This window comes from Mercenaria mercenaria, chromosome 6 (assembly GCF_021730395.1).
Source record: "Mercenaria mercenaria strain notata chromosome 6, MADL_Memer_1, whole genome shotgun sequence".
Classification (NCBI taxonomy): Eukaryota; Metazoa; Mollusca; class Bivalvia; order Venerida; family Veneridae; genus Mercenaria; species Mercenaria mercenaria.
Genome location: NC_069366.1, coordinates 83,867,847 through 83,878,451, shown reverse-complemented (window position 1 = coordinate 83,878,451; position 10,605 = coordinate 83,867,847).

The window sequence follows — 10,605 nt, the reverse complement described above, 5'->3', positions numbered from 1 at the left end:
TTTTATTTCTACCGTCATTTCCTCTACCACTGAGTCTATATATCACAGGTCTATGCCTGTCATCAACAATTTCACAACTCAGAATACACTGGTAAACATATATAGTCAATTAGAGACTGGTATACATTATCATATGCAACAAATGAATATCTAGCCCCTGTACAAATAGGTTATGTGTTAACTGCAATAAGATTATTATCTCTTAAGAAATTACAAAACATAGTATCTCTTGTGTTTGCATTCAAAATATCACATTTTGAGCTAAAATCACCCATGTAAATAACTGTACCCAATGCGGAATAAGTACTCCAAATCTCATTTAATCTGTTTATATATTCCCTATACAGATTAACAGGATAATTTGGACATGGCAAATACAGTTGAAAAATATATATAAATTGACTTGATGTAAATTGTAATTGTATACCAATTATACGATCATCGTCTATAACCGAAGTGGTTATATATCTGTCTAAATCACGGTGCCAAAAGATAGCCACGCCCCCTTTTCCAACCTTGTGCCTACTATTTGTCACAAACAGCATAATATTTATACAAGTTAGTTAAAGAATAAAAAAAAATGTAAGTTTCCGTCAAACAACCAATGTTCACTTATACCAGCAACGCTAATATTATTTCTCAATATTGTATCACACAAGTACGTAGCTCCTGACATAATTCCAGTCGCATTTCATGTCATTAAGTTTAGATTTAAAAAAAACCCATTGCAACTATGTTTAGCCTAACTGGGCCGGCAACGGCCAGAATCTGTTGTCGTTTCCCACACCATTCTCACGATCGGAAGTTCTGAATCTCAAGGGACGTTCGTCAAAACGCCCGTGCCGTATGCGCCACATGACACCCAACGCCTACACAAAATCCCACGAGGCCAGAAGCCTCGTTTGAACAGTAAGTCAGAATTTTCGTCTGCTTCCACGTTTAGACGCAATTAATTTCTCGAGTTACGTATTGGAAAAGAACGTATGTTTGTTGCTTTTGTTCGTGATATATAATTGAACACTAATTAATTTCACAGACTCATTGTAACCGCGAACACAAAATTTCTTTGTACATTTCCTTCTGTATTCAGCAAATCATTATCCATACTCACCACTGACTCGCCACTAGTTGTATCCGTTATTCGGACAGGTATTGCTTCTCCGCACATATTCGTACTTTCATCAATATTGAGTGGTTGTTGAAACTGGTTACCATGGCTACTATTTATCACTGATTGAACACTACTTCTACTCGATATTCGTACTGGTATCGAATCGCATTGCGTATTTATACTGATATCGGCTGTTCATGTTTGCTGTCAACGGTTACCATGGTAATGATGTTGACTGTTTACGTCATTCGTATTTGCATTACTCACAGCACTAGAATTATTAGTAGTCGGCTTTATGACAGTATTTGTATTGTCAGGTGACATATCATCACCGACGCCATGTTCAGTCGACGTCTACTCACGTTTAGACGACGTCTGCTCATGTTCAGACGTCTGCTCACCTTCAGTCAATTCTGCTTACGTTTAGTCGACGTCTGCTCACGTTCAGTCGACGACTGCTCACGTTCAGTCGACGTCTGCTCACGTTCAATCGACGTCTGCTCAAGTTCAGTCGATATCTGCTTTGATACAGTGGAAATACAGTCATGTTCTAATGTGCCGCCTGACGTCGTAGATTCTTGTTGCCCCAAGTATCCAGATGCCAATATTCCATCCGACGCACCTGGCAAAAATCGAAAAACATCATCTATACTCGTTTCATACCCGTCATACAATTGTTTCTCCGGCATTTGTACATTGCCGAACATGTTCACTTCCGTTGTGCTGTTTGTAGAGGTTTCTCCATTTTGAATTTTTATTGCATCTGTTTGGGCGATTTTCACCACTTGGATATTCTCGCCATCCAAAAAACACTCAAGCGACATTAATTTGTACTCGATTGTGCTTAGCCTTGTACTTACATCTTTATTAATTTCGGCTGACACTATATCTGACGTAGAGTTAATTATCGATTTTGAACAGTTTAATACATCCGATTTTATACCATGTATTGCATCCTTGATCACTTTTGTTTGGTCCATCTGATTTTATCGTTAACATGTATCGTTTGTTTCATCACTAATATGTTCGCTTGCAAGGATGAAATGGTGTAAATCCAGCTCTGTCCTATACTGACAGCTGTATGTAACAGCCGGCTGTTGGGATTCGACAACGCTGGTGTTTGATGACATATTTTTTCTTGATCGTGACGGTTTCTTTTTCTTGGACGCACTAATCATGTCTTTCATACAACTGATATCCTCGCCTTCCATGACAGACACCAGAGTATAGATATCTGTCGCCAATGGGTCACCATTACGCATGAATACGCGTCTTTTCAACTCTGAATCTAGATCTTATGGAAATGCAACATAGCTTTTCAAGGCCTCAAAAAACAAGGCTCTGGTATCCTCAAGGTCCGTTTTGCTTATAGAGTATTCTCTTACAACATTGGAAATGAACATGCCACTCGGAAGGTCTCTATACAATTTTACTAGTTTTTTTAGTTGATTTAGGGAAATAACATCTTCTTCATGTGAGCGTGTATCTTCCGTCAAATTTGTCGGTACAGAAACTGGGACCTTAAGCTCAGTGTTACCGTCCATCACTGGTTCAAATTCGATCACACCCGTGGCTGTTGCATTTTATAATAAATTTTGTTACGGTTATGATCAATTATAGTCATTCCGTAATCCAAAATCCGGTCAAGAACGTGTGCGCTTTACTCATGCGTGACGAATTACAACTTCGAGCTAGAGGTGAGCACATATCACTATTTGAGTTCATAACGTCACACACAAAGGATAATAGAAAAATGTCTAATGTCATCTTAATTCATATGTTCTTGCATCACTCAGTTGCTGGAGTGCCTTAATGACTGGACAGATTCGTTTGACAGAAGGCAGTCTACAGATGTAATTTACCTCGATTTTGCAAAAGTCTTCGATTCAGTGCCTCATAAACGTCTTATCATGAAACTTAGATCTCTCGTTATTCGTGGAAATATTCTTAGATGGACTGAGTCTTTCCTTACAAATCGTCGTCAACGTGCTGTACTTCCTGGTGGTTCGTCGTCTTGGGGACCTGTTTGCAGTGGAGTGCCCCAAGGGTCTATTTTAGGCCCCATATTATTTCTGATGTTTGTAAATAATATTCCTGATCAAGTCTGTTCCACTGTAAAGATGTTTGCGGACAACACTAAGGTGTATAGAGAAGTAAACAGTACACATGAAGATTTACAGTCTGATTTAAGTTTACTTTGGGAATGGACAGACCTTCGTTTCAATGAATCAAAGTGTGTGGTACTCAGAATAAGACAGGCTATACAATTCCAATACTCGTTTGTGTGAAGAACCTTGTCAAAGAGATTTGGGGGTTACTATTTCAAATACATTAAAGTCAGAAACTCATATAAATGAAAGTGTAAAAAAAGGCTAACAAAAGAATTGGACTTATCAAGAGATGTTTTACATGTTACACACCCGAGAAAATTAGAACTTTATATACTACCATGATACGACCGGTATTAGAGTACGGTTCACGTATATGGTCACCTCATCTATAAAAAGATATAAATCATCTAGAGTTAGCTCAACGTCGGTGCCTTAAGACTTGCTAACGACACGATTACTTTACCTAGCTTAGAGCAGAGAGAATAACCAGGATTTATGTGAAACTTATAAGTTGACTCACAAGCTTTAAAAAAAAGATAGTGATAAATTCTTTATGCTAAGCCAGAATGTCCAAACTAGACGGCATGATTAGAAACTTGAAAAGAAACATACAAGAACTGATGTAAGGAAATATTTTTTTGCTAAGCGTGTTGTTGACCCATGGAATAAATTACTCCTAAAGCATGGTCTCAGTGCCGTCATTGAGCAGTTTTAAGAAGAAATTGAGAGCCACACCTGATGGAAAAGTGGATAATCCGGAAAAGTAAAGTAAAAAGTAAAGTAATAGCACTTTCTGAAAAAAAGTTACAATATCTCTTATCTCGACTCTAGCGACAAATGCGATCTGAACTCGGTAGAATTCTGCCTAGCTAATAATCACCATCTCATCAGAGATAATTACAAATTTGTTCATGATGTAACATAATAACCCCTTTTGACTCGAGTGCCATGGATGATAGAATCGTTAATGACCTTCACAGTCTGTATAATGAAGTGCTTGCCAATGAGTACTCTTCATTACCAGATGATTAGGAAAGGTGTTAATCAACTTTACTTTGATAATCTTTAATAAATGTATAATCGTTAAAATGTAAATAAAGGAGATACGAGTAATCCTAAGCATATTAAAGGGAGTAATTATTTAAAACAAGAACATATTAAAAGTCTGTTATGTTAAATCATGCTTTATATGCATTACAGTAATATCCTGTAACAGAGTTAATACTTGACCTGTATGTAGAGAAAAGATTGATGATAACACGAACCAAATATTGATCATTAACTAGAGAAAGTTTATTAATGAAATCACAAAATCGATGGCGGTCATTATCTTTTGGTCACTTTCATGAAATACTTTAATCATACTTTTTGCACTGTCTACATAACTTCAAGGGAAGGCTTCCACGGCAGAATGGTAAATGTCGCTGACTTCTAATCACTGGTCTTTCACCGCTTTTGTTCAAAACCTCACATAAGGTGTTTGAATTCTTAATGCTTTGTTATTTTGCAATTAAAGTGTTTATAAAGAAAATGCATGTTGTATTTATAAAGAGAACATCAAGTGCAAAATATATTCCTTGTTTTGATTAAAAGATTTTCAACAAAATAGCAAGATGTTTTATGTTTATCATCCATTCAAAGGGATCTTTTAGAATTGCTTGAAACTTAGACATTTCACACATGTTACTGGAGAAAATACTTTAGTTAGCAATAAATTTCAATCATCCAAAGCTTCCCCTGGACTACCAAAGTAGGTCATCAAATGTTCATGGCGCTAGAGTATAGTATGTTTATAGTTTTTATTCAAAATTCTATGCTTACTCTTAAATGTTCAACCATAAGATCAAACATAGGATGAGCAACAAGCAATATTTTTTCCTGTCCTAAAAATGTAAACTCTTCTCTATCTTATGTTATACAATACCAGATGATGTCTTACTTGCATTTTTACATAGAGTAAAATCTTGCTCAAAGTGTATGATTTGTTTCTGTTTACAATGTACAATTATTGACTCTTGAGCCATTGGATATGATGTGATATTCAACGTAAGACGGCAATATTGATCGAGGCGATCGTATAAAGTTTCTTATCGCTGAAATACATTGTAGTTGACTGTAACCCGAACATTTTGGCATCATCGGCTGGAGTAACACCTGTAGCTGTTCATATTGTAACTAAGTTCAACTTCCATTTTATTTTCAGAAAATGATGTTTAATGGGGAAAACCCATTAACCATTACTTGAAAGATGATGCGCAGTTTCGGCCAATGAAATTTAGGTTATTTTAGAACATATAATAAAAATAAATCTTTTGATCTGATAAGCACCGCCTTCTGACAGCTCATTTAAATCCGATAGTCTGATCGAAAGTTAGAGCCGATTCTGGATTTTTTTTTAATTTATGCTTTCTCGCTTTTACTATCTCAGCAAAATCCCTCTTAGATCTTATTATCTCATTTTTGAGAAAAAAAAGGCATAAATATGCTAGCCTCAAGAGTTATCTCCTACGAACAAAATATAGGGTCTGAATACTGTCGATACAGACTAACTGGTGTTTGAGTTGGTGTTGCTTACACTTCAAGCGAATATCCACAAAGTACACCTAAATATTCTTATATCGTTAATGTAATTAAGAGCCATAGCAAAAACCTGCTATATTTACCGAAAAACAAACCTCACGTTTTATACAGCTTAAGTTAAAAACTTGTCTTGTAACCAAACATTTGCACGAGAAATCTCAAGAACAAATTGCGAAACACAGCCAGTCGGATTTGCTCGGTCATGGTGTCTAAACCAAGCATGTGTTTTTGACAATTTGACACCCATTTTATTAGACTAGCCACTAGACTGATAACAATGATATTTCTACATTTCTCAAATTTTTGGTCTGATTTTAATTCATAGAGGCAAAAGCCAGTCTATTCAGGAAATTTTCTTAGAGGAATGATGTTTATTGGATATAGATATTGGACATAGGATATAAACTGGATACAGTCACTACCTATTACTGAAAATATATACCATATTCTTGGAGCTACTCTAATCTGTAAGTTAAAGAAAACTACATGAGTGCCCATCGGACACTGGTGCACCTAATACCTGTCATTGTACAATCATATGTTACTTGTCGAGTGTGCAAGTCTGAGTAAACATTCATATTATCTTGGAGTGGGAGAGAAGGTCATTGGGGGAGAGAGTGGGTAGGGATGGATTAAGAACCACAAAATATAATAAACTGAAAGAGTGAATATTTTTATTGGGATGTAGAGGGATAGGAAAAAGGAGGTGTAAAACCTGTACAGTGTTTTATGACTCCAGATAAAACACTTTCTGAGATACATACGACAAAAGCTTTAAGGCTTTTAATGCGTACTTTTGACTGAGCAAATGACCATAAATCTGGTCTGACTGAGTCAATGTCTAAACAAAATCTCAATTGTACAACTTCATATCTTGAGTAACATTCCAATGATGTTTGATGACCATAAGTCAAACATGTTTTTGAGATATACACGACACAAATTCGGACGGACGAAGGGGACGTACGGACAAAAGTAAAAGGAATCTTGAAGCAACAGGCTGCTTAACCAAGCTTTTGCTTAAAACCTATTTTTTCAGCTATATATCCGCTAAACGATACCTAATAGTTAATATTAGATTTTGATTAAGTTCCACCAAATGTATGTCATATGTAATTAGCACTAAAATCTCAAGAAGAATGCCAGTGTGCAAGGCCACATCATGAAAAAAACATGCAATGTTTAATGAATTTACATCAAATACTTTTTGAGCTAGGCACTTCATTAGGTGTAAATGTGCATTTTGACTATTTCAGGGGTCATAACTTTAGAAATAGGTGTTGAGCCAGACGAAAAATAACAGGTGCGCCAGTTTATATCATTATAAAGACTCGTGCAAGTTTTCATCAATTTATTCCAAACACTTTTTGAGCTTGGCACGTTACAAGGTGCAAATGTGACTATTCCAGGGGCCATCACTCTGGAATAGGGGGCGGAGCAAGACGGAAAAATAGAAGTAGCGCAAGTTCATATCATGATAAAGACTCATGCAATGTTTAATCAGTTTATATGAAATACTTTTTGAACTAGGCGCGTCACAATGTGAATATGTGCATTTTTCGACATTTTCAGGAGTCATAACTCTGGAAATAGGGGGGCGGGGTGGGGGGTAGCAACACGAAAAATAGATGGTGCACAAGTTCATATCATGATAAAGATTCATACAATGTTTCATCAATTTATATGAAACATTTTTGAGCTAGGAGCGTCACAAGGTGAAAATGTGCATTTTTGACTATTTTAGGGGCCATAACTCCGGAAACAGTGGTAATAGTCTAGTCCGATTTTACAGATATAAGCTTATTTAAGAAGTTACAAGCATTTTGTTAGTATTTGGTCCAACATACTTTTTTAACATTTTTTGGGTATGCTAAATCCAAAAATATATGTTGGCCATCTGGCAAATGCCTCTGAAAGGGTTAAAAATGGGGGGAAAAATGACCACTGTTTTTAACAAAAAAATTTCCATCGATATTACTTTATAATATAAATCTTTATCTTTAGATATGTTTCAACAAATTTTTTCATGTTATTAGTATAATTGAGTATATATTTATCAATACAATATATCACAAGTTAAAAATGTGAACTTTATGGGGTTCAAAAAGGGGAATTTGGGGACAATTAAAAAAATCCAAGATCGTTTATAGATTAGAAAACTGAGACTAAGTATTAGAAAACTTCCGCTGGAATTTTAATGTCAAACAGAAAATGATATTTTTAATGAAATGGTTTTGCAGTTTTAAAGTAATCATTTAAGAAAAAATAAACAATGGGGATGTTAAAACTTAAATAAAATGACACTGTCTGCAATGAAAAAAATGCCATGTAGAACATATTTTATCCTCAGCTGGTAAGATCATTTTATTTAATAATCAACTTTTTAATACCTTAGCATCACATTAATTGATGAAAATTAAGTGTCACAGGGATTAAGATTAAGGCTTATGTGAGCTTAATAAGTATAAACAATCCAGGTCTCTATCACAATAACAATCCGAGTCAAATTATGTTTTTGTTGTAGTCCTTATATCTGAACTCTTTGGAGTGTTTTAACTCTGACAAGGACACACTCTTTCATCATCATTAAGGTTTTAGAGGTATTTTTACAGGTAGGAAAAATTTACACATATATTTTATTTCTATTTTTTTTATATACTTCGTTATATTTTAAGATTTGGTGAAATTGTATTTATTTTCACTTTCAGTATCTGCGATAAGTTCATTTATAAGAATCTGTAAAAGCTAGCTTTTTATATTCTATTATTGCTTGTGAATGATAAGTAATAAATATTATTTTGTTTTATAGGTGTTAAAATATTCTGAAGTAAGAATGGACAAAACTTAAAATATTTGCATCTCAAATGACCATTTCAAAATAGCACAGAATAGTCCATCATTTGTCAGGAGGCAAATCTGTCAAAACTTGAAACTAAACAGCCTCAAGGCATAACATCTCTAAAAGAGTGTGCTGAATCAAGATTGTTTAGAGGTGTTTTTTAAATATGAAGCCATTAGTAGAATTGAAAAAAACAGATGAACATGACAAAATACGTTGTCATAGAAAGTGTTATTCTAATTTTGTCCACAAAGGACTAATAAATACTATTCAGTCAAAGCTAAATTTAATATAGAACAAACATCAGATAAAGCTGCTTCCTCATCAAACTTATCATACACTCTACTAAATAGGAAATGTGTGTGTTCTGTCAAGACAAAAAAATAAAACATGATAAACTCTTTAACATAACATAGTCAAAGATAGTATTTTAAAGATGCTAAACATGACAACAACAATGCGATTATGACTCTCTAATGTCAACGGAGGGCAAATATAAAAATGTTTAAATTCTTTTAGATACAGAGTTCGCAAGACCAAACAACTCAAATACAGATCTTGCCACGATCTAATACATGCATGAACATGGGTATGCTGCAATGAAATCGCAAATACTGCAGCTTTCAGACAGTTGGAACAGAGACCGCATACGTACTGAAGAGACTTTTTCAACAATTCTTTGTCATTTTAATGCAGCCCTACAACGTAAACTGAGAAACCAGTTTTAGTATGTAACTCCATTACATATATCTTTTGATGAAAGTAATACACTTCTTGTTCCATATGAATGCGCTGCATCAATGCTTAGAGATGCTCATTATAATACTACTGGTAATAGTTGAGAACGGTTGACAATTCAGAAATATAATTCCAGTGATGACTTCTTGTCATTAGTACACGTAGCACTTAAACTAAGGGCTGATTTGTTCTCTCTGGAAGGATATTCTGGACTGAGTGTGACTGAAAATGATTCAGTAAACTGTGTTCCGGAGTCTCTGTTCATGTTTCGGAATTTAACGTATGGTGGCCAAGAGCTTCTAGATGAAGAACTTGACCATAAAGATCCTGAATCTGATAGGCAAACAAATATATTAAGTGTAGCACAAGATACTGTTTATGGAGTGAGTGATGGTGAAAAATGGACCCCTAAACACATAGGTCTTGCAAGTAAATTGCACTAAATTACTTGGTTAAAACATTTAGTTAACCAGAGTGTTTCATAGTGCAGGACACAAATTTAGCTACAGACATACTAAGAGTTGACACATCTTTAGCTGAAAAAAAAACACCCTAGAATATATGGATCCTGAAACTGGTCATGTTATTCCGCTGAATCTTAATGGGAATGAAATATCGACACATTAAACACTGTTGTTCAGAAGTATATGCACATATCAGAAAGACTGGGACAGTCACATTCAATTATAACTGTTGACCAGACTCTTTACTTCAAGATTGTGGATTTGAAATAGGCAGTGTCCTAGAATGGGTGGTTTGCAAATATCAATGAATTATTTGAAATCTGGTGTAACTTTTTAGCACTTCCTGCAAATAAAATTGACGTATCAGATTTTTATCAGAAGCTGATCATGCAACCGCCTACAGAAAAGACGTTGGTTGTTGGCGTCGACTTTTAGGAAGAAGAAACTGTTGAAAACACTGTAATTGAACTAAATTTGATTTGGATGAATCAAAGGCTAAACGAGAGGAAGCTGACACAAGAATCATTCCCAATGCTGTTCACTGCAGTAAACGATCAAATTGTAACACTGTTGTTGTTTCTGCCAGAGATACTGACGTATTTGTTCTAACCATGCCACTTGCAGGAAATAAATGCAACAGTATGGCTGATGACTGGAACAATGAAAAAAAACGAAAATACATTCAAGTCAACACAGTGTTAAATAAGTCCACAATAACTGAACAGTTGCGTAGAAATTTACTTGCCTTTCATGCACTTACTG